General features: G+C 42.1%; 1 protein-coding gene and 1 long non-coding RNA gene across 7 annotated transcripts in view; one reads left to right on the top strand and one right to left on the bottom strand.

The window, feature by feature from the left end:
* The window catches only part of RIPOR2 (RHO family interacting cell polarization regulator 2), a 227245-nt gene that overhangs the window by 80636 nt on the left and 122465 nt on the right, over positions 1 to 24144 (top strand). The gene's annotated exons all lie outside the window — the stretch shown is intronic.
* LOC307193115 lies at positions 565 to 11097 on the bottom strand. Its single transcript, XR_013830224.1, has 3 exons — positions 10933 to 11097; positions 5545 to 5679; positions 565 to 1558 (listed from the first exon to the last, which is right to left on the bottom strand). It is a non-coding gene; the product is annotated as an uncharacterized lncRNA (long non-coding RNA).

The following is a 24144-nucleotide window of genomic DNA, read 5'->3' as shown; positions in this document are numbered from 1 at the left end:
CTATTTTCTTATTGTCATACATTTGGTGTGTAGCAACTTTTTCCATTATAAATTATGCCATAGTAGTATGTTTATATATATTCTTTGTTTCCTTATTATACTCTAAATGTAAAACTGTCAACAGGGATGAGTATTTTCGAGATTCTCTTAGCATGTTTCCAATTTGCTCTCCAAAAACACTGGACCAATGAACACTTCCGTTGGCATTTCTTTAGCTGTTCATGAGTTTGATGCTCTTCTGGGTTTACTATTCATCTGTACTTCTCTTAAATACTGCGTCCTTACGCACTTTTTTACTGTGCTATTCATCTTTTTCTTTATATATATTTATTTTATTTGGAAGAGTTCTTTATTGAAGGATATTTCCCATTCTTTGTTATACTTGGTGTAAATATTTCTAAGTGCTTTACGTTTAGGTGGACTAGTACAGTTAAAAGTTAGTAGTTTGGTAGAATTTTGAAATGGATATATATATGTATACACACATTATATATATAATATATGTATATATATAACAGCTTTATTGAGATATAATTCACATTCCATATGATTCACCAACTTAAAGTGTACAATTTAATGGTTTTAGTATATTCAGAGTTGTACAACCATCACCACAATCAATTTTTAGAGTATTTTTATCACCCCAAAAAGAAACCCCATACTGTTAGTAGTCACTACCTATTTCCCCTTCTCCCCAGCCCCTGGCAACCACCAATCTACTTTTTATCTCTATAGATTGGCTTATTCTGGATATTTCATCAATACATTCTTGCAATATGTAGTCTTTTATGATTGGCTTCTTTCACTTAGTATAAGTTTTGAAAGTTCATCCATGCTGTAGCATGTATCAGTGTTCACTATTTTCATTGTTGAATATTCTTGCACTACACGAATAACCACATTATGTTTATCCATTCATCAGTTGATGGACATTTGAGTTGTTTTCATTTTTTGGCTATTATTAATAATGCTGTTATGAACATTCAAGTACAAGTCTTTTCATGGACATATGTTTTATTTCTCTTGGATATATACCTAGGAAAAGAATTGCTGGCTCTTACAGTAACTTTTGAGGAACTGCCGAACTGTTTTCCAAAGCTGCAGCACCGTTTTACATTCCCACCAGCAATGTATGGGCTCCAGTTTCTCCACATCCTATTCAACACTTGTTACTATCTTTTAGACATAGCCATCCTAGAGGGGGTGAAGTGGTATCTCATTGTAGTTTCAATTTTCATTTTCTGATGAATAATAATGTTGAGCCTTTTTTCATGTGCTAATAGGCTATTTAAATATCTTATTTGAAGAAATGTCTATTCTGATCAGATGAATACATTTTGACAGATACCTCCCTCTCTCTTCTTTCTCTTCCTTTCTTCTTTTCTTCCGCCCTCTCTTTCCATTACTTATTCTCAAATTTGTACTTTAAGACAGTCAAAAGAGCTGGAAAATGCCTGTGTCCCTCAGCAGTTGAGCAAGCCCACTTCCAGCATGAGTACTGGTCCAGGCTTCACATTAACAGACGTTTTCAGTAAAGAGATCCTGTCCTTGTCTCTACCTGTAAAATAAAGTCATTACTCAGCATTTCAAAATTCATTAGTAAAACAGTTTTCAAGGTTGAAAGGGCTTTTAAAAATTACCCAGTCTAAGCCCCCATGAGTTCCTTCTGTAATACACCTCACCAAGTCATGCATACGGCCAATGACAGGGAATTTATTACCTCTCAGGCAGTTCATTGTATCGCTGGACAAACAACTTTGTTCCTAGAAAGTTCTTCATTATATTGAACTTAAATCTACCTCTCTGAAGCTTCCAGCATCTAGTTCTACCTTTGAGTCATTATTACATCCCTGAGTCCTGCTCAAATATCTGAAAACCTCTATCCTATTACCCTCCTCTGAGATTTCTCTTCTTCAAGGTAAATATCATAAATCCTCAGCTGTCCTCAGACACTATGGTTCGTGTATAGAGCCTTCACCAACCTCCTCTGCAAAGTCCAATTTTGTTATTTCCCTATGAGAGTGTGACTCTCAGCATGGGAGGGGTGACCAGCGGCAGGTAAGACAGAAATTTTCTAAATTATGCAGTTTATGTGCTCTTTTCCTGTTGTTCCTGTCATATGGTTGGCTTTTACACTGAGTTTCACTGGCAACAAAAATACCTATGTGTTTTTTTTCCTACGTGAACGGCTAACGAACTCCATCTCTGTGTTTCTGCATATCTTTGTAGGATTCAAATATAGGGTTTTATTTTTACCCTGTTAAATGTCATTTTGCTGAATTTGGTTTCATCAAGTACAGATAATTAATGATAATATTTAAAATAATAATATATCAAAAATTCTATGGTCATTTTTCCATTTGAATCTCACAAATACCCTATGAGGTAGGCACAATTACTATCCCCATTTAATAGTTGAAGAATTTGCGACTTGGCGTGGTTAACTTGTTGAAAGTCACATCCATATCTGCTGTATTTAAAGGCCAAGCTCTTAGGCGATTCACCATATTGTCTCCTATGGCTCGGAAGGCTAGCACCCTTGAGCCAGTGCAGTCACCGCCTTCCAACATCCTGATCTGCACATCTGGCAAGCGTGGCTTCCGTGGCTCCATCCAGCTCAGTTTTCAAACCACAGAGCCCTAAAGCTTCCATAGCTGCTTCAGGAGATGAAGGGTGCCCTCCCCGGTGTCATCTGACCCCTCCATCAGAGCAGCTCTGCTTTCATCTGGGATGGTGTTTATGTGGGCCTGGGAGCTACAACCTGAGAGACCTGTGGTTCCCCACAGATTACCAGTATAACTTTAAGTTAAACACATTCTTGGGCTCCTCCCCAAAGAGGTCTAGCTTACCTGGCATGGGAGAAAGAGCAGGACTTTGTACCTGAAAAGTAACCCAGTTACTAGCCCTCCTCAGTCTTGCTCTTGCTTCCTGAAACCTGTCCCTTCCATTTTCAGCCCTGTGCCAACAAGTGTACAGAACTCAGAAGCATTTTGAGTTTCCCCTAAATGATCCTCTACCCTCAACGTTATTATTGGGTGATGTAGACTTGACTGAAGACTTTGTAGGAGAGAAGGAATAGGGGTTTCCAATACAAGGTAAACATCCCTCACAAGGTAAACAACCGAATTAGGTGTTTCTGTTTTTCATGGTTCCTTCTGCTCTCCCGACAACAGGGCCTTTTCGTTATGCCCCCTATTTTCCCTGCACCTTCCATGCAGTGCTCTGACCCCTCAGCTCTCTTCTTTTCTCAAACTTCCTATCCAGGATCTTCAAAGATCTCTTGCCTCTCTTATAAAAGACATTTGAACTCTCAGCCTTAAAACTATCCCCAAACTAATTTATTTTGTTTATGCGACGAATATTTACTGAGCATCTACTATGTGGAGCAGTTCCTTCTTGCTTTGGTGGAAGAGGCACGTAAATCAATAGATAATTTCACTTAGTAAGAGTACTGAGTCCTTGAAGAAGATCAGAAAGGCCGGTGGGATAGAAAGAGTGGAACAGGTAGCCACTCTTGGAGGGAGGGGACTCTGGGAAATTTCCTCCAGGAGGGGACACATCAAGTAGGAATGTCCTGAGATGTGTGAGCTCAGCAGGTTGGAAGAACAGAAATAGGGGGAGGGCCGGTAGCTGGATGCCTGGTTGAGCACGTAAGAGAGAGAGTGGAAGGGGTTGAAGTTGGAGAGCAGGGCAGGGCCGATCCCAGAGAGCCTTGTCAGTGAAATCCATCCTGGCGCTGGTCCAGGGCCCATCCATTTTGGACTGCAGCCTGGTAGCTTAGTGGGCACCTTGGCAATTCAAGTGTGTGCTTGGGGTCTCTCCCCCTACCCACCCAGTGACTCATAAAACTGCCCTTCCCAGCAAAAATAGTGAATAAAGGTTCTTCGACTCAGTAAGTCAAAGAGCTTCCTCTGGTTATTCTAATGTGCAACTGGAATGGAGAACCACTGATTCTGAGGCCAGCTCCTCAAAGTTTAATGTGCACATGAATCACCTGGGGATCTGTTAACTGCAAATTCAGATTCTTACCCACAGTGGCTCAGCAGGGGAGGGCCCGAGATTCTGCATTTCTCCCAGGTGATCAGATACTCCCAGGTCCCTGGGCCACTCTTTACATAGCCAGGCCCTCGAATAGTGGTTCTCGAAAATTGTGGTTCCTGGACCAGCAGTAACAGCATCACCTGGGAGCATGTACAAAATGCATTTCCAGGCCCTACCCCAGATTTACTGAATCAGAGACATTGGGGGGGCCCAGAGGGCTGTGGTTGAACAAGCTCCAGGTGATTCTGATGCAGGCTAAAATTTGAGAGCCGTTGCCCTGGAACACCTAGGTTCTTTTTCACAAGCCACTTATACAACTTGTCTAATGATGGGAAGGTGGTTGAAGGTAATGAGAAGAGAAGGAAAAGCAATGAGCTGATTAAACTGGTCATCTGCAGGAGCAGCCAGGAGTCAAAGGCACAGTCTCTGAAAGGTGTAGCCCTTTTAGTATTGTTCAGGCAACTGATATCATGATGTTGTATGGGGTTTCTTACCCTGGGCACTATGACAGGTTGGGCTGGATAACTCTGTGTTGCTGGAGGCTGCCTTGTGCATTGTAGGCTATTTAGAGCAAGCCAGGGGCTGGAGTGAGGCAAGCGGGGCATCTAGGGCACGCAATTTAAGGAGGCACTTGCTCTCAGGGACCTACGTGTAGAGGTTTGGCATTTGCATGACTCTGAGAGTAAGTGCCTCCTTAAGTCGTGCATCCTAGGTGCCTCACTTGCCTCACCCTAGTCCTGATTGTTTAGCAGCATCCCTGCCCTCCACTTAATAAATGCTGGTAGCAACCTCCCATTCCCCAACCCCTATTTTTGACCATGAAAAATGTCTCCAGACACTGGGGGAGCACAGTTGCCCAGCTGAGAACCACTGATATAGAGGCAAGCACAAGGATTTGTTACAGACTGAGATTCTAATCCTCGGGTCCTCTGGCTGGAGGCTGGGTATAGAAGGTGCTTCCACTCAGCAGGGAGCGACAGCATTGGGAGCAGACACTGAAAATACCCCAGAGATGCTCCCCACAGGCAAGAGAGGGCTCGCCTTCCCTCTCGGTGGCAGCAATAGCTCAAATCCTTGAGCTACTGCTTGATTTCTGAATATGAATCCTTGATATAGGAAAGGCAGTTGAAGTCAACTTTGATGCATGGGGGTCAAGGTGTGATGTATGAAAGTTCACTGCATGTGGCGGGACTGGGGTCTCGCAGCTGAGACATGTGGCTCAGGGAGGCTCTGAGAACCTGGGCTCCAATTCAAGGCCCAGCCACTTAATCTGTAAATCATGTAATTTCTCTTAATCCTCAATCTCCTCATCCACAAAAGAAAATAATGAAAATACCTACTGTACAGAGCTATTTTGAGGATTGAATTAGGTTGCATATTATCTCACAGGAAAACAACTAATATATTCTTTAATTCATGCAGTAAACTCTTGTCCTGATGGAAACTTTATGCCAGTTAGAAGAGGGGCCAGTTATAAACAGATTTGTAAGTTCAGCGAGTCACCTGAGAAGTGTGCACAAGACACGTCGGGGGAATTCTCTGGCGGTCCAGTGGTTAGGACTCCAAGCTTCCACTGCAGGACTGCAGGGGGCACGGGTTCAATCCCTGGTCGGGGAACTAAGATTCCCACGTGCTGCGCTGCGAGGCCAAAAAATAACTAAAAGAAAAGAAATAAATAAAAGAAGACTCATCGGGTGTCCTGCATTACAGGGACCACTTGACTCCCATCAGCTGTGTGATCCTGATCACTCTTGCCAGGTCTCAGTCCCTCAGCAGCAAAATGAAGGGGTTGGAGCAGATGGTCTTCAACGTCCTCCTTCCCTCCACTGCACTGTGATTCTGTGCATGGTGGCAGTGGACAATATGTCTTTGTCCTTTATTCTGCACTTGGACAATATCTTAGACCAAGGATTCCTCCCACATCCTTCTCTCTTCTTGGTGCCCACTTCCACACTCCCACACGCAGCCTCCTTCCAAATCACACCCCCAGAACGCTGTGAAATGAGCTGATTTCCAAGCTGCAGCGTGCTCCTTTCCCAGCCAGAGTTCTGAGATTTGATAATGATGAGAATGGCTTAGGCTTTGCTGGCTTTCTTCAAAGCCTTCCCCAGAGACTGACTAGCTCCCATAATTTTGTACCACTTCCCAATGGGGAGCCTCTCCTTCGGTCAGTAACTTGAATCATCTGTAGAGCCAGGAGGGAGGAAAGCACTCCCTCTCCTCCAGCCAATCTCCCTCCAGGGTATTTAGGGTAACAGGTAGTTACAAGGGAGGGTGATGGTCTGGAGTAGCTCCACCCCTAGACCCCCCTGAAGGACTTGTCATGGAGAAAGGAACTAGTATCTAGGGAGCTCCTACCATGTGCCAGATACTCTGCCCTTTAATCCTCCTTGAGGGATAATGGCATAAGCTTATATTTAATAAGGTATTCTTTGCATCCCAAGTCCAGAGGGAGCCAGGTACAGTGCAATGACTTCATCAAGCTTGTTACTTGAACTCATCTTTCCCTGGCTGCATAATGTGGGTTCGCCCGGCAGTGCTGTACCCTGGATCATGCCTTGTTCTCCATCCTCCTTCCCATTTAGACAGAAATAAACACAGAGATGAGCCTCCCGTGTAACGTGACTTCATCGTGCATGATTGTTGGAATGAAAACCTCCCGGTTGCATATCTGCACAATGCCAGTGATTACAGTGATTAAATCAATCAAGTCCAATTTCATAATCATCAAATGTATAATTTCCCAACTCGGCAGGGCCCCAACACATGGCATCCCAGCTGTCCGATACAGGGATCAAAAACACAGTATTAAACAAAACATTTTGGACTAGGGTTAGGTAATTTGCTAAACTTAATAGCATATTAATAACAATGATGAGACTCAATAAAACTCCATGCAGATTTTATATAATGATGATGAAATATCTGCTTTGTGATTTCCCCAGTGGTGACTTACTTCAGTAGCTGAAGTATGGAAAAATACTCCCACTCCCCCAAGAAATTGCCCCACTGAATGTTTTATTCCCAGAAAGAATCATTCAGTCAATTACATGTATACCTTAATTATATTATTATTGTTACCATTACATAAGGAGCTTTGCAGGATGCCTTAGCGTGGGTCCTATAGAGAGCTTGATGGCAATCTGTCCATCTATTTTATGTGCTGATTGATGCCTCTGAGGTCCCAGGTTGAGATCTTGAGCATCACGTTTAAAGCAAAGAGAACTTCAGGTGGGAAGCATGGTTTCACAGGCTCTCTTTCTTCTCCATAGCTAAAGGGAAGAAATTGTTCCAGAGCCAAAGGAGGAAGAAGAAAGATTATACATTCCTTTCTGTGCTTTTCACCTAATCCCATTCTATTTCTCTACATGAGGCAATCATTTTGTTTCATGCTGCAGTTGATTTTGTAAAAGTTTCAAAGTATCCAGTTTACTCAATTGTGATAATTGGAGATTCCACAATTTCTAGGGCTTGAAACTCTTGCAGGACAGAGGAAAATTCTTTTATCCAGAATTGTGTCTACCATGTGATGAGTAATTTTGCAGGTTACTGACTAGGGTAGGGATGGGGCACATGGAGGGGTTTTGGCAGTGGCTGTCACAGTTTAACTTCTAGACCCAGGCAGAAGTTACAGTAGCATTTGCCTTATAATAATTCATTAGCTATATATTTGTTTTGCATATTTTTCTTATGTTTTATTTCACAATAAAACATTCTTTAAATATCATTGATCTGCAGGTAATTTGTAAAAGAATTTCGCATCTGAATTGGACCAAATGACCTAAAGACTTCTCTTTCTAAGGTAGCCAGAATAATGGTCCCCCAAAGATGTTCATGTCCTAACCCATGAAACCTGTGAATATGTTTCATTACATGGTAAGGGGGAATTATAATTTCAAATAGAATTAAGGATATTAATCAGCTGACCCTGACATGAGGAGATTATCCTGAAATATCCTATTAGGCTCAATGTCATCATAAATGGTTTTTAAAAGTGGAAGAGGGATGCAGAGGGGTTGGCATTAGAGTTGTGCAGTGTGGGAAAGACTCAATCAGCCACCACTTCTGGCTTTGAAGATGGAAGGAGGCCATGAGCCAGGGAATGCAGGCAGGCCCTAGAAGCTGGAAAAGGCAAGGAAACTGATTCTCCCCTAGAGCTTCCAGAAGGAATGTGACAACTTGATTTCAGACCAGTGAGATCCATTTCAGACTTCTGACCAGAAGTGCAAAATAACAAACTTGTGTTGTTTTAAGCCACTAAGTTGGTGGTAATTTGTTACGGCAGCCGTCGGTAACTAATACACAATTTTCCTTGATAGGTAGCTAAGCTAAGCTTACTCTGCTGTACTAGAATTCTACTACCACTCCCTTTTCCTTATGATTTCTTCTTCCTCTTTTCCTTCCTCTAAAGGACTTCAGACTTCAGGTTTTCCCTTCTTCTTTAAAGAAACATTTACCCAAAAAAATGGTTTCACATCCTCTGGAACTCTTCAGCTCTGCCACATTTATTGCTGTTTACTAAATAGTAAATTAGTTAGCTATGTAACCATCTTTCTCTCCTTAATGTTGGTTTTTTAAAAAGCATTTTTAAAGCAAAGATTTTATTTATTTTAGCATTTTGTTTTAATATTTTTATTAAGTTTTAAAATTAAAAACATATAAAAAGGAAGATAAATCTCCCATAATCTCATAATTGAAAAAATTGTCTTTGGAAAAAATATATTCACACAGCAGGCAAAACCCAGGCCAGCCTAAGGTTTGGTAGGAGATCTTCCCTTACCCAACTCCACCCCATTCAAAGCTAGGATCGCAAAGGACTCACTTTCAATATAAGAGTGAACTGGATATAAACCAGCTCCCTCATCCCGTCTCCACCATCACCCCTACTGGGGAACCTTAGGAACTCTGTCAAACCTTGAAACTGAGAAGAGGAAGGAAAAAACGCGAGAATTTGCTAGTTATCAATCTGTGTGGTAGAAGTCTGGAAAGAGGGTGAAAAACACCAGCATCCTCTGCTGAGGCCTCCGTAGCCAACCAAGGAAAAGGTCAAATGTCGGAGGACTAGATAATCCTCCCCAGTGGAATTTGGAGCTCAAATTCTCTCCCACCTAGCCTTGATCAGGACAAAGGTATTGTGAGTCATTCTTCCATTTCCAGACCACGGAATCCTAAGACCCCAAGCAAATGCAGCTATTTGACTTTCTAATATCGCTCTTGAAGATTAGCAGATATCCTTCATTCTGTAAATTGTGAGGTTTTCATAGAACTAATATGGCCAGAAGATTCATATCACCTTTTTACATACACCCATCTACAATCTCCTGTTTTAGCTCTATTACCCTTTTTCAAATGCTATTCTTTAAGCAGCCTCAAAACCTACCGCAGTAAACAAACATGAAGTCTCTTTTCTCCCACCTCTCCCAGGCAATATAGAATACCATGAAAACCAAATAAAAAGACGAACTATGAAAGAAAGGTATCCATCCTTGAGGTCAACTGCCTCCTTTTTTTTTTTTAATTTTATTTATTTATTTTTGGCTGTGTTGGGTCTTCCTTGCTGTGTGCAGGCTTTCTCTAGTTGCGGCGAGCGGGGGCTACTCTTGGTTGCGGTGCGCGGACTTCTCATTGCAGTGGCTTCTCTTGTTGCAGAGCACGGGCTCTAGGCGCACGGACTTCAGTAGTTGTGGCACGTCGGGCTCTAGAGCGCAGGCTTAGTAGTTGTGGCGCATGGACTTAGTTGCTCCACCGCATGTGGGATCTTCCCGGACCAGGGCTCGAACCAGTGTCCCCTGCATTGGCAGGCAGATTCTTAACCACTGCACCACCAGGGAAGCCCTCAACTGCCTCCTTTTAACGATTAACTGTGCCTCTCCTCTCAGCACTTTGAATGGATTAATTAATTAGTGATTGCAGAGTCCTTTAAAAACCACAGCCCTGTATATCCATGGCATTAAATACTATGATAGACTAGTATATTAAGCATTGTTAAATGGAGCTAATAGTCTCCCTTTTAGTATCATTCAAGTCGGCTCCTTATTTTTCATTTCTACAGCCCCTGCCCTAGGTCCAGACCTTATCATCCCTTCTAATTAGTGCCCACTACCACCAAACTCTCTCCTCGCCAAACCATAATTTATGTCACAGGAAGAACAATCTTAAAATAGTTTTTACTTATCTCTCCTGCGAGGCTTTCAATGGCCACATGGAACCTATAATTATAAGTCCAAAACAACTCATTCAAGAAGCAAAGCAGTGGGCTTCCCTGGTGGCACAGTGGTTGAGAGTCCGCCTGCCGATGCAGGGGACACGGGTTCATGCCCCAGTCCGGGAAGATCCCACATGCCGCGGAGCGGCTGGGCCCGTGAGCCATGGCCGCTGGGCCTGCGTGTCTGGAGCCTGTGCTCCGCAGCGGGAGAGGCCACAACAGTGAGAGGCCCACGTACCGCAAAAATAAAAAAAATAAAAAAAAAGAAGCAAACCAGTAAATGGAAAAGAATTCCAGTTGCGAGATATTCTTATTTCCTTTACTCTGGTGCTCAAGGTCATTACACACTATGCAATCGCATATCCCACTGCCATCATATCCCCTCTGTGAGCCCTCCACCTCAAAGGCCAGCTGGCACAATGGGTTAAGAGCATGGGTTCTGGCACCAGATTGCCTGGGTGGGCATCCTGGTGAGCTGGTGAGCCCCTTGTGAGCTGTAAGACCTAGAGCAAGGTAATTAGCTTCTCTAGACCACACTTTCTGCATTTGTAAAATGAAGCTAATAAAAGCACCCACCTCCCTGGGTTATTCTGTGGATTAAATAAGTTAACACCTATAAAGTTCTTAGAATAGCACCCGTGCCATACAGTAAGCACATATAATAAATAGAGACTTTCGTTACTTACTGTCATATCCTCAGCACCCAGCACGTAGATGGGGAAACTGAGGCTTGCAGAGTTTAATGGCTTGCCCTAGATCTCCCCGATGCATCCAAGCTGGAATTCCAGTCTACAAATCTGGCTTCAGAGCCCACCCTCTTGACAACCCCTTTACACTGTATCCACCTCATTCCCTGGTTTTCACACAGCAGGGACTCCTTAAATGTTGCTTGAATTGCTTACTGAAATATCTTGAACATTCTAACTTTTCATACACAATTCCCCTGGCCCGGAATACTCTCTTTTCCTACAAGTATCCCCCCAATATTTTATCAGTTCAAAGTGTTCCACAGTGTTCTTCTCCTCCTCTGAATTTTCATGGCTCTTTAACTGTCTATAAAACTCGCTGGCACTGACCACATCCCGTCTTGTTTTGTAACTTGTCTTTTTTATGTGCCTTGTTTCCCCAACAAGACTGTAAATCCATTGAGCGTAGACTTTGTTTGCCTTACGGTTCTTTGTGTTCCCGGTGGGGAGTAGGATGGCGCCTTGCCCAGAGCAGACTCTCCTTAAATGTTTGATAAACGGGCACAAAAGCGGCTAGAAATGGACAAAGCATCCTCTTATTCTCACCTCTGCCCCTCTTAGCACTACAGCACACCCTGCTCCTCACTCATGACTGGGAAAAGAGGCGGGGTTTGGGAGATGGAAGTTAATCGGAGGCATCCTCCATATCTTTCCTTTCTGTCTGTCACATCTGGTACTTAGGATAGAGGGAGTATCTGAAAATGAGCTCATCGCATCCTTTTCTGGAGGTTCAAGGAAACCTAGAGAGGCATCTTTTTTTTTTTTTTGTCTGAACTTGGAACCATTTGCAGGAGGTAGGCAGAAGAAAATCAAAATAACACCTGTATTACAGGAAATGCAGACACATTTCCAATGTAGATAAAGGCCAGGTTGGAGGGTGTGGCTTAGATCTCTTGGCCAAGTGATGGGCTAATCCTGACCTCCCCAGCCTCCCGAATTAGGCAGACTTAGCTACCCAGTCATAAGCAGCACTGGACAACCGCTGGCCTCCCCCATGCGGCATTGCCCTAGGACAATTTAGTGTGTGGAAGAACAGAGAACGTGCAAGCAGCTGGCTCCAAAGAGGAGAGAAAGGGGGTGGGTGGAGCCTGCTCAGAGCCATCTTCCAAGTTCACCAATCAGCTAAGTCACTGTTCCTCCACTGAGAAGGCTGATTGAGGGAGGGATGAGGACAGAGACACTTCTGTAATGTGTGTCCCTCCCCACAAGAGAAGCTCCCACAACAGCCTCCATCTGTCTTCACCCATCAGGCTTAACCATTACTTCCATGGTCAGCCAAAAGTGAGGCCACCCTCCCAGGGAGAAAAGCCAGCAGTCTATTATTACAGCAATCCATCCCATGTTCATATGACCATTCCCCCATTACCACGTCTCCTGAGTGGATCCTCCTAGGACCTGTCATGGCAGCCTAGAGTTTGCTCTGAGAAAATTCTGGAATGAATCAGAACAGTATGTTAATTAAATTATCTCCAAGGCCACCTGTTAGGGATTGGATTTTGTCCCCCTAAAAAGGTATATTGAAGTCCTAGCACAGAGTACCTCAGATTGTAACCATATTTGGAAATAGGGTTATTATAAATGTGATTAATTAAATTAAAACGAGGTTATACTGGAGTAGGATGGGCCTGTAATCCATATCTTTATAAGAAGATACAGAGACACAGGGAGAAAATGCCATGTGAAGACAGAGACAAAGATTGGAATGATGTATCTGCAAGCCAGGGAGGGCCAAGGATTGACGGGAGTCACCAGAAGTTGGGAAGAAGCATGGAACAGAGTCTCCTCAGAGCGCTCAAAAGGAACCCGTCCTGCTGACACCTTGATTTCAGACTTCCAGCCTCCAGAACTGTGAGAGAATCAATTTTTGTTGTTTAAGACACCCAGTTTGTAGTACTTTGCTACGGCAGCCCCAGGAAATAAATAATAAATACCAAACATTATGTACTTCTCCATAAACCTCGAAAAGATTTTTAAAATCAGCATTATAATCAAATAGCTCTTGCAGCTAAACTACATTTATTTCCTGCCCCAGCACAAGAGTAACTTCTCCCATGTAACTGGTACATAACATCCTTAAGAAAATTATTAGCTATTTCTAAGGACCTTCCCTTTACTTGTACAGCTAAAATTCACAAAATAGGTCTGCTCTCACAAACTCTAAAACGGTAGGACTCGAGAGGAGACTGGCTATTTTCACAGTGAGCAAAGGACAAAAGGATGGCTTGATCTGTTGGTGTCAGAAAAGATCCCCGGCTAAACCCAGCTCAAATGAAATGTTTGGTGCATATGCTGTTTTTAATGATCTACTGCTTCTTCCATTTAAAGAAGGGGAAAAATGTGGATTTAATGTTCTTTCTTTCTGTCTTTCGGTGATTTGGGGAAAGAAAGGAAAGTATAAAGAATAAAAGTTAAATTATGGGGCTTCCCTGGTGGCGCAGTGGTTGAGAGTCCGCCTGCCGATGCAGGGGACACGGGTTCGTGCCCAAGTCCGGGAGGATCCCACATGCTGCGGAGCGGCTGGGCCCCTGAGCCATGGCCCCTGAACCATGGCAGCTGAGCCTGCACGTCCGGAGCCTGTGCCCTGGAGAGGGAGAGGCCACAACAGTGAGAGGCCCGCATACATCAAAAAAAAAAAAGTTAAATTATGCATGCCAAGACAATTCAGATGGGGAAGTTTTCAACAAATGGTGCTGAATATCCACATATTCCTTACACAATATACAAGAACTAACTCAAAATGGACCTTTGTCTAAATATAAGAGCTAAAAGTATAAAATTCCCGGAAGAAAGCATAGGACCAAATCTTCATGACTCTGGGTTAGGCAGTGGTTTCTTATAAAGTACAAGTGATAGACAAATGAATAAATTGAATTACATCAATATTTAAAATTTTGTGTAACAAAGGACACCATCAAGAAAATACAACCCATAGAATGGGAGAAAATACTTGCAAATCACACATCTCACAAGGGGCTTGTGTCTACAGTATATAAAGAATGCTTACAAAGATAAGTAACCCAATTTAAAAAATGGGCCAAGAATTTATGCAGACGTTTACCCAAAGAAGATCTACAAACGCCCAATAAGCATGTGAAAAATTGTTCAACATCATTAGTCATTAGAGAAATACAAACCAAAACTACAAAGAGATACCGCTTCACACCCAGCAGGATGTGAAGACAGAGAATAGCAAGTATTAAAGAAGAGGTGGAGACGTTGAAACCGTCACACATTGCTGGTGGGAATATAAAGTGGTGCAGCAGCTTTGGAAAATACATGTCTGTACAAAAAGGTGTACAGCAGTGTTGACGGCAGCAAACTTCTTAATAGCAAAAAGGTAGAATAGACTCAAATGTCTATTAACTAATGAATATATAAACTAAATGTGGTATATTCATACAAGGGAATATTATTCAACCATGAAAGGGAATGAAGTGCTGTTACAAGTTTTAACGAGAATGGACCTTGAAGACATTACGCTAAGTGAAAGAAGCAAGCCACAAAAGACTGCCTGTTACATGACAGTATTTATGTGAAACGTCCAGAATAGACAAATCCTACCAATTCTACAGGAAGTAAATAAATGGTCGCCTGGGGCTGCGTGAGGTGGGGAAACTGGAATAGCGAGTGACTACTTACCCGTACAGGGTTTCTTTTTGAGATATTGAATGTGTTCTGAAGTTAGGTTGTGGTAATGGTTGCACAACTCTGACTATACCAAAAACCACTCAAGTAAATACTTTAAATGGGTGCATTGTATGGTACATGAAATACATCTCAATAAAGCTGCAAAAAATTTTTTAATTTGCCTAATCCTACCACAAGAGATAATGCACTTAACATTTGCCATATTTATAAACTTTGCAGACCTCCCTTAATAAGGGTTTAGTGAGTGGTGAAGGAGGACATCATGGGAATGTTATAATTAGACTCTAGGCAAGTTATCTTTTCTCCTCTGCATATTAGGTCTAGTCTATTTATTATCCACATTTTAACCAAAGCCATAGATGGTAATACGGGAGACTTAGTAGGTAAGCCAAGGCCCAGGTCGTAAGCACTGAATCCCCTTCTTTTCACCACCTGTCCAATGAAGCCCCTTCAGAGGGACATCTGAATCCACCTGTTTGTTTCTCTCCATCCCATTTCTACTGCTCTATAGGCAACATCATTTCTCACCCAGATTTTTGCAAGAACCCCTTTAACAGTTTACTCTGCCCAACTCTTGCCCTCTTGATATCCACCCTCCACCCAGCAGCTAGAGAAATCTCTCTCCTGCTCAAAACCCTTCTCTGTCTCCTCTGATATTTAGACTACAGTTAAATCTCATTAAAGAGATTCACAAGAAGATGGGCTTCTGTTGACCCTTCCAACTCTAGGACCTTTCACCTCCCACCCACCCTACCCCACCCTTTGTCCCAACCATACATCATTTCTTTCAGCTTCTAGTACATAACATTCTCTCTTTTCTATGCCTTTGTACTACTACTCTCTCCAGCTTAAATATTTCTGCCCCTCCCCTGGCTCACCACTCACAGTTCCCTTCTCCAGTCCATGTCCGGCCTACTCCTCATTCTTTAGGAATCATTTGGATGTCACTCCGTCCAAAAGTCTTTCCTGACCCTCATGGCCCTTAAAAGAGTTCTCACAGAACCCTGTATTTCCCTATGGTAAATAACATTTATTGCATTAAATGGGAGTTGCCTACTAACTTCCCCCAACTCCCCAGTTACCAGTTAAGAGACTTCGGGCAAGTTACTTAACCTCTCCATGCTTCATTTCTTCATATGAAAAATGGAGATAAAAAGAGTACCTACCTTGGGACTTCCCTGGCAGTCCAGTGGTTAAGATTGTGCTACCAATGCAGGGGGAGCTTGTTAGATCCCTAGTCGGAGAACTAAGATCCCACATGCCACACGGCACGGCCAAAAGATTAAATAAATAAATAAATAAATAAATAAATAAAAATACCTACCTTATATAGCATTGCTATGAGGATTAAATGAGATAATATTTTTTAAAATTAATTTTTATTAGAGTATAGTTGCATTACAATGTTGTATTAGTTTCTACTGTACAGCAAAGTGATAATATTTCTAAATCACTAAGAAAAATGCCAAGCACATTACAAGTGCAAGATAAGTGTTTTTTAAAAGTGTTGTATACGTCCCTAGACTTTACGCCTCAAAAGAGATTTTAAAAATCTTATTTACTGGGGCATTCTCTATAAATATCATTGAATGAACAAGTATATCAATCAATTAATTGATATACCAATTAATTAACGAGTATATCAATCGATTAATGAACAAGTATTTCAATTAACCAATCAGTTACAGATAACTGAAAGGTAGCTCATATTTTCAAGATCCAGGAGAAATAGTGGTTGCTAAATAAAACAAGTTTCCAAGGAAAGCAAGAGAAGATAGAAGCAAAAACAATGGTAGCAGTTTAAATTAGTGGAGAAAGGATAGGTTACTCAAGAAATAAGACTTGGATCACTGACTAACCATGTGGGAAAAGCTGAAGTGAGAATTCACCCACAGAATAAAAGTAATTCCACGTGCAACCATGAATTGAAAAAGAAAATCTTAAAAGAACTATGCAGAAACAAAACTCAGTATTTGATCCTGGTGTATGGTAGATCTCTATAAGCATGGCACAGAGCATAATATTTATCATGGAAAGTTAACATGGGAAGATGTTCTCTATAAGCTGAGAGCTCTGTAGATAAGTTGTGACGAGTTCAGCCTCTGGAGGCAAACTGCCTCGATCCAAATCCCAATTCCACTGCTTACTGTTATGTAACTTTGGACAGGTTACTGAGCTTCTCTGGGCATCAGTTACCTCATTTAGAAAATGGAAGTTAGCATCATAATACCAACTACACAATGTGTTATGAGAATTCAATGAGATAATATTCATATATCACAAATACTATAGAATGATGCCTGACGGAGACTTTTTTCCTTGTAGTTTTATATATATGTTTTTAATTGAAGTATAGTTGATTTACAATATTATATTAGTTTCATAGGTATAACTTAGTGATTTAATATTTTTATAGATTATACTTCATTTAGAGTTATTATAAAGTATCGGCTATATTCACTGTGCCATACAATATATCCTTGTAGTGACTGAACCTATTTTTATGAAGTAGTTTTATATAAAATTATGTCAGCTGGTTACATCTCAGAGGTGGGGCTATACGTATTTTGTTTTTCCTCCTTTTAACTATATTTTCTAATTTTTCTACAATGAGCATGCATTGCTTTTATTTTTTTTTTTAAAGTCTCCATTGAATTTGTTACAATATTGCTTTTTTTTTTTTTAATGTTTTTTGGCCGCGAGACATGTGGGATCTTAGCTCCCTGACCAGGGATCGAACCTGCACTCCCTGCTTTGGAAGGCGAAGTCTTAACCACTGGACCGCCAGGGAAGTCCCTACACTGCTTTTAAATTAAGAAAAAAAATTATTCGTAACTTTAAATAATTATTTTAAAATCTCATTGTAGGAGACTATTTGCAGTCATGTAAAAAATATTCATCATCTATTATAAGAGGAAAAAGGAGATTATGAAATAGTATTTACAGAATAATTTCCATTGTGTGAAAAATATTTATTTAAGGTACAGATATGTACAGTCATGCATGGAAAAAACAAAGAATTTACAATGTTAGCAGTGATTGTCTCTCAGTGTTTGAGTTACATGTGATTTTTATTTTCTCCCTTGTGTTTTCTTATTTTTGTAAATTTTTCAATATTGGTATGATTACTTGTGAAGCCAGGAAGAAAATGTGATTTTTTTTTTTCAAAGAAACAGCATGAACCTTGGTCAGGGAAAAAGGTAGGTTTTCATCTGGCACAGCAGGGAAGAAGGAATGGGCACAGATTTAAAGGTGGAAGGGAAGGAATTGAAGAGTCACATATGATGGTCTATATTCTCTCTGAAATAGGAAGTAATACAAAGAATGGCTTAAGCTTTGAAATAGTTGTGGGGAATGAAAAGGGGCTAATTAGAGATCTTAAAAAATCTTAAAAAAAAATGGGTGAGCTGAGATGAAGGGCTTACTGTGTTAAAACAAAACAAAACAAAACAAAACACAATAATAGTGTGAGCTGTTTTGCCTGGCAGTGCTCAGAAGCGCTGGTCAGGAAATGGAGACAGACTAACCTAAGGCTGAAGAGAGGTAACAAAGGAAAATGCATCATGCATAGGAGAAGGTCTAGAAGGTCACATACCAAAATACCAACTGTGGTTATTTCCAGCTGTTGGGGTTATGGTTGTATTTTTAGTTTCCATCTTTAACCTTATTTATTTGTTTATTTATTTATAATCTATTTTTGGCTGCGTTGGGTCTTCGTTGCTGCGCGCAGGCTTTCTCTAGTTGTGGCAAGCGGGGGCTACTCTTCATTGCAGTGCGCCGGCTTCTCATTGCAGTGGCTTCTCTTGTTGCGGAGCACGGGCTCTAGGCGTGCGGGCTTCAGTAGTTGTGGCACGTGGGCTCAGTAGTTGTGGCTCGCGGGCTCTAGAGTGCTGGCTCAGTAGTTGTGGCGCATGGACTTAGTTGCTATTCTCAACCACTGTGCCACGAGGGAAGCCCCGTTATTTATCTTTTTAACAATTAGCAGATATTGTTTACTGCCACAAAAAATTATTTACATTATTTTTTGGTAAAAAAATATAAACTTATTAAACCATGCAAGCAAATATATAGAAATTAACCCTCCCTGCAGAAATTATCATCCAGAGGGAATCACTTGTTAACATTTTGGCCAACATCTTTTTCTCTAAGCACATATACACACACGTGGTTGATTATGTCACCTATGACCTGCTCTGCAAATCAGAATATAAAAGTCACAACTCTTAATTTTGTTTTTTACTATTTGCTCAAGGCCACATATACCACATTAGGGGGAAACCCCTCAAGTTCTGTCCAGCCACCAAGTTGTCTAAAAAATCTCAGGGACTTTCTCATTCCAAAGGGCATAAATTTTGCTATCAATGTCAGGAATCGAGGGAATTAGAAAATGTCATCAATCCTATTCATGCTGTTCATTTTGTTGCCACGAGATGTCGCTGTTGAAGACGGGGCCTGTACAGTTCAACAGGTGTGACTCCTCTTGTTACATTGAGGGGTCCTTGCTCACCCCAGTACTCACCTGCCCTGCTAGGGTGGCTCAGCTTGGGCTCCAAAGTTAGAGTTTCCCATTGCCCAGTCAGCAGTCTGCCAAGGATAGCAATTGTGCCTGGGTGTTTGGGTCTGAAGACGGTGAGTAGAGATAGAGAATATTATTGAGAAAGGAAGGGCCACATGCTGAGTTCAAGCCAGTCCTGCTCTGTGTATTCTTAGGTGCTTGTGTTGAGTCCAAGTCAACACCCTCTCCTCAAGGTAACTTTATTCTGGGAGTCTCACTGTACTTCCCCACTAATTCTAATACCCAGCATTTTCCCCTACTGCAATATCACATCAGCTGTAGGGCTACTAATTATTTACATATGTATACATCTTCCTTTCTAGACAAAAAACTTTTGTAAAGCAGACAGCCTACGTTATTTATCTCTGTCCAGTGTTGCACTGGAGACAGCTCATGCCTGTTCACAGAGCCAATTGTTAAATTTTCAGAGATGTTGTGAGCTGATTGTTGAAACAGCTATTATGTAAAATTAAATTACATAAATGTAAAATTGAATAAATTATCTGACAATAAACTTAGTAAGTACTCAAAACTTATCACTTCCTAATTACCGCCATTTAACTAATACCTGTGTACTTGAGGTTTTGCATCTATTGTACCTGGAGGGCGGAAACACTATATAATGGTGTGCTCCTGTGCATCTCTTCCCAACTTTGTGTTCAGTGATGCCATCCATGTTGGGAGTTTGAAATCAGCCACGGTGGGAGTATTTACTCTATGAAAACCAACAAACACTGCAAATCATCTCCCCCACCAGAAGCTAGTTCTTTAACTTTTGCAGCATGTCTGTATTCCCAGCAACTAGAATGGCAGGGTGCCCAAATGTTGGGTGGATGGATGGATAGATGGACAGATGGATGGATGGATGATGGGAAAGAATAATGATGAGGGGAAAGTTGCAGGGCCTTGGAGGCAGGAATAACACCCACAAGAGGATGTTAGCTAGGTGGGGTATTTCATATTCCGCTCTTTTCCTTGCAGCCTGCCCAGCCAACAACCTCAATTGTTCTATTTCCTTCTTTCTTAGGTTTCTCATGTTGTGTTCTTTCATATTGTGCAAAAGAGTGCAATATAGTACAGAAAATGTAGTCATCCTATTTCTGAATTCAATGTTGCTTCATCACATTTCAAAAGAGGCATACATTTTCCATTCTAGCTCATTCCACTGGAGATAGTGGTGTGGCAATGCACACTGCAGAGTACAGGAAACTCCACATTTGCCACTCACCACATATTTACAAGTAGATCCAGCGGAAGGTAAGCAGGGGTGGAGTCCTTTTGTGGCAAGGTTATTCTTACCACAAGTTCCGTTCACATGTACTGTCTATCCCAGTGAGTACAAAGAAAAAGGAACTAAATATTACTACTGAAGCAGGGTAGTCTCTGTGTTAAGGACCAGTGAAAATCTTATCCAGAAAATGCAAGACGGAAGGAAGGTCTGAACTTTTTCTCAGCAAACCTTCATAACGTGCCCTATCATGAAATTTCCCTTATACCAGGTTTTAATGTTTCTACTGAGTCTTTTATATAGTTTTCTTTTAGGGCGTTAAAAAGAGGAGAGGAACCAGGAAAAAGAACTACAGGGGCAGATGCCTGGGGCAAAGTGGTAGAGAAACATTTATTATAGTTATAAACACCTTGCTTTGGATTTCCTTATTAAACACCACTGAGGGATCCTTTTATGGAAGTCTTACCTTTGTCAATAAAATTTGAAGATATCTCCTCCAGGAGTTGACAGGTAACATTGTGTAAAGACATCTATTTAACTGTAAAACTCATGGATTAGCTAATTAATTTACATGAGACAATATCTGTCAGTCCCTCTCTGCAGTACCTGCAGAGGGGTCTGCAGTACCTGGAAGGCAACACAGATCCTTCCAAACATTAAAAACCAAATCAGGCCCTGTGTGATGTTTGTGCTTCCACCCCATATTGGGAAGTGGGATAAAGTTCACTCGCAGGCAAAGCTGTGTTCCCAACCTTCCTAACACCAGCAGGTGACCTGGTGACCACCTGCTGCTCGCCCAGGTGTCATTCCACCCGTTAATAGGAACCTTCTAAAATCTCTGATCACAATGAGATTAGAGAACTTCAGGGAATCCATTACTTATTCATTTAGAAAATGTCTGTGGAGCGCTGGTTCCCACTGGGCTTGAAATGAAGATGCCAAGGTCTTGCTTGACCTTTGCTTTCTGGGAATCTCCAAGTCTAGCAGGACAGCCTGGATTCAAAACAAATAAGTATGACCTAGATCCTGCAGCTTCAAGTCATATGCTTGCACTGTGTTCAGAGTTCAGCACAGAAAATGAAAGATTTGAGAAGTGAGCCCCAGTGCAGCAAACCCTACTCACTCACCCCTGTCCCCTTTGCCTGTTAGATATCTCCACTTTGGGGCTTTTTTTACATGAATATATTTTCTTTTCATGTATATGGAGCAGTTCAGCCATCCCTGAAAAACTTCTCCGGCACGGCTTCCACAATCTTGACTCACTTGCTCTTTGAGAGCGTTTTGACTTGCTCTGGCGACTGTGCCGCGTCACGGGTGCCCTGCTGCCCATGCATCTATAGCTCCTTTGTCCTAAATCTCCCCATCAATAACTTGAGGACAGTCACACTGAACTCCCTTTCTTACCTCATAGGAAACTCAGCAGAACAAGCAACAGACACTCCTAAATTCCTTCGGAGAAAAGTGCCTTCATTGGTATTAAAATTCTCATCGCAAAGGAAACCATGAGATCCTAGGGGTGTGCAAAAGCTAAGTCAGGGCCCAAATTTTCCTGAGGGTGAGGAGAGGATTGTGGGAGGGGAGGGAGGGAGGAAAACAAAAGAAAGACTCTTGCTTTTAATATGTACAGTATCAACTTTCTCCCTTCACAGAGTTACCTGGTCCAAACTGGAACTTAACAGAATTATTATTATCAGGTAATATCTATAATCAATAATAGTTCATGACTTTTGCAAAAAGCTTTTATTAGATTCTGTTCAGTGAAAGAAACACTACTAGGTGCTCTTCCAGGACCATCTGGTGCTCAGCTCAGCACCCTGTTCCGTACAAACATCAGGGACATGTGTAGGATTCTATACATAACAACCGAGCCATGTGGATGAAACGGGCAGCTGGTTGCATGTGCAGGTTTTGACACTAGGTCACACCTTGGTCAAGAAGCTGGGCAGAGCGTAGAACTTCCCCTTCTCCTCCCTGCTCCCTCCACCCTACCCACACACAGTCCTTGACACCTCCTCTTTTTTGTACTTTGTTAAAACTTTGGATGAAATTTTATGAGAAAATATCTCACCCATCATTCTAACATTTTCCCAGCAGCTACTCCTTCCACGGGGTGGGCTGGTGCCCCCCCACCCCTCCCCCCATCGAGGGCAAAGAAGACCTGTCCTCCTGAGCTCTTGCTAACCTACTTCTGACCTCTGGGGCCTCTCTTCCACCTCAAGGTGGTTCAGGAAGCCCCTGCCCCACCACCACCCCGGGTTTCCATGATATTAGAAGATGGGAAGCTGACGTTTATAGTGCCTTTGGCTTCTGCCAAGTCCACGCTAGAAGAAGCCCACCCACTCACCTTCATTTACCCCGACCCATTTTCTCCAAATTTGCTTGCTTCTTCGCTGACGGAATGACCAGAAAGCTGGCCCAACCGAACCACTTCACAAAAGCTGACTGTGAGGTTACCTGAGTAGCACAGAGACCCTTTCCACTGAGACCCTTCCCTTAGACCCTATGCCTTGAGGCTGAACTTTTAAGGATTTGGGTTTATAGCTCGTGGGTACCTCGGGGTAATGGAAGAAGTCTCTAAAATCTGCAGTAGAAACGACTCTCAAAACCTTCCCGCTCATGACAGTTTCATGAGGTTTGTGTTTTGGTTTTTGATTCCTGTTTTTTGAAGGGCTGGCTGCTTTCCGCTCACCTCGCGCTTGAAGCTGCAGTGCTTTTATCTTCTTGCTTTCTTTCTCCTCCTCTGGTCTCATCACGTTCTCTGGTCTACGCCCTTGTTTATAAGTCTAGGTTCACTGATTCAGCTCTGTTTGTGGTCTCAGAGAGGATGGGTGGCACTTTACAACCTGTTATCACACCTGATATGGCTCTAGGAAAAGAAACAAAAAATTGGTCTTATGTTGAAGAGGTAAGTAAGAGGGATTGACACAGCTGTGCAGAGATGAAACAAACCATAGACTGCTTTTCACACCTCTCAGCTGAAAAGAAATCAGAGAGCAGGAACCAGAGGGAGCATGATGGAGAGAAGAGGAAAGGGGAGTCCAGTGCCTAAAAATAAAGATCCCTTGGTCATAACAAAGTTTCTCCATGGGCAACCTGAACTCACAATTAAAAGGGAAATTATTAAAAAATATGCAGACTGTTCAATAACTCCAAATTCCCATGTGCAATAATTTGAGAGAGACAGAGAGAGCCACCCTTGAGAGGAAGCTAAGCTCATCCCCTCACTGCTTCAGGTTATGGCCATGGTCAAGTATTGTGGTTAGAATCAAAGCAGCTTTTTCTTCTCCTTCTCTTCTTCCTCCTCCTTTTTTCTTTTCTCTTTCTTCCCTCCTCATCTTCCCCCTCCCCCTCCCTCTTCCTCTCTCTCTCCATCTTCTCCTCCTTCTCTTTCAGCTAGCTTTGTTTTTTAGTTCGAGGGAAGAGACGAAACCATAGCCCCCCCCTTTTCACTGAAGTTCAAGGCTGCTCATTGAACTGTAAAGCGTCAGAGCTGGATCACCCTCCTTCTCTACCAGCTTGCTGCTATGTTTTCAGGGAGGGGAGGGAAGCAGCTGTTGCTACTCCACTTCTTTAGAGGGAAAAGCTTAAAAGCCACCATCGAGCTGGTAGATTGGGAACATTGGAAAGCCAGAGTTAGGAGATGGGAACTGAGTCCCTCCTGGGCAGGACGGTGCCCTTATTTGGAAGAGGGGACGCATTGCATTGTCCTTCCTTTTACTCC

Source organism: Stenella coeruleoalba (assembly GCF_951394435.1).
Source record: "Stenella coeruleoalba genome assembly, chromosome: 10".
Lineage (NCBI taxonomy): Eukaryota > Metazoa > Chordata > Mammalia > Artiodactyla > Delphinidae > Stenella > Stenella coeruleoalba.
Note: the sequence above shows the minus strand (reverse complement) of the source record. Positions and strands in the feature narration are given on the sequence as shown.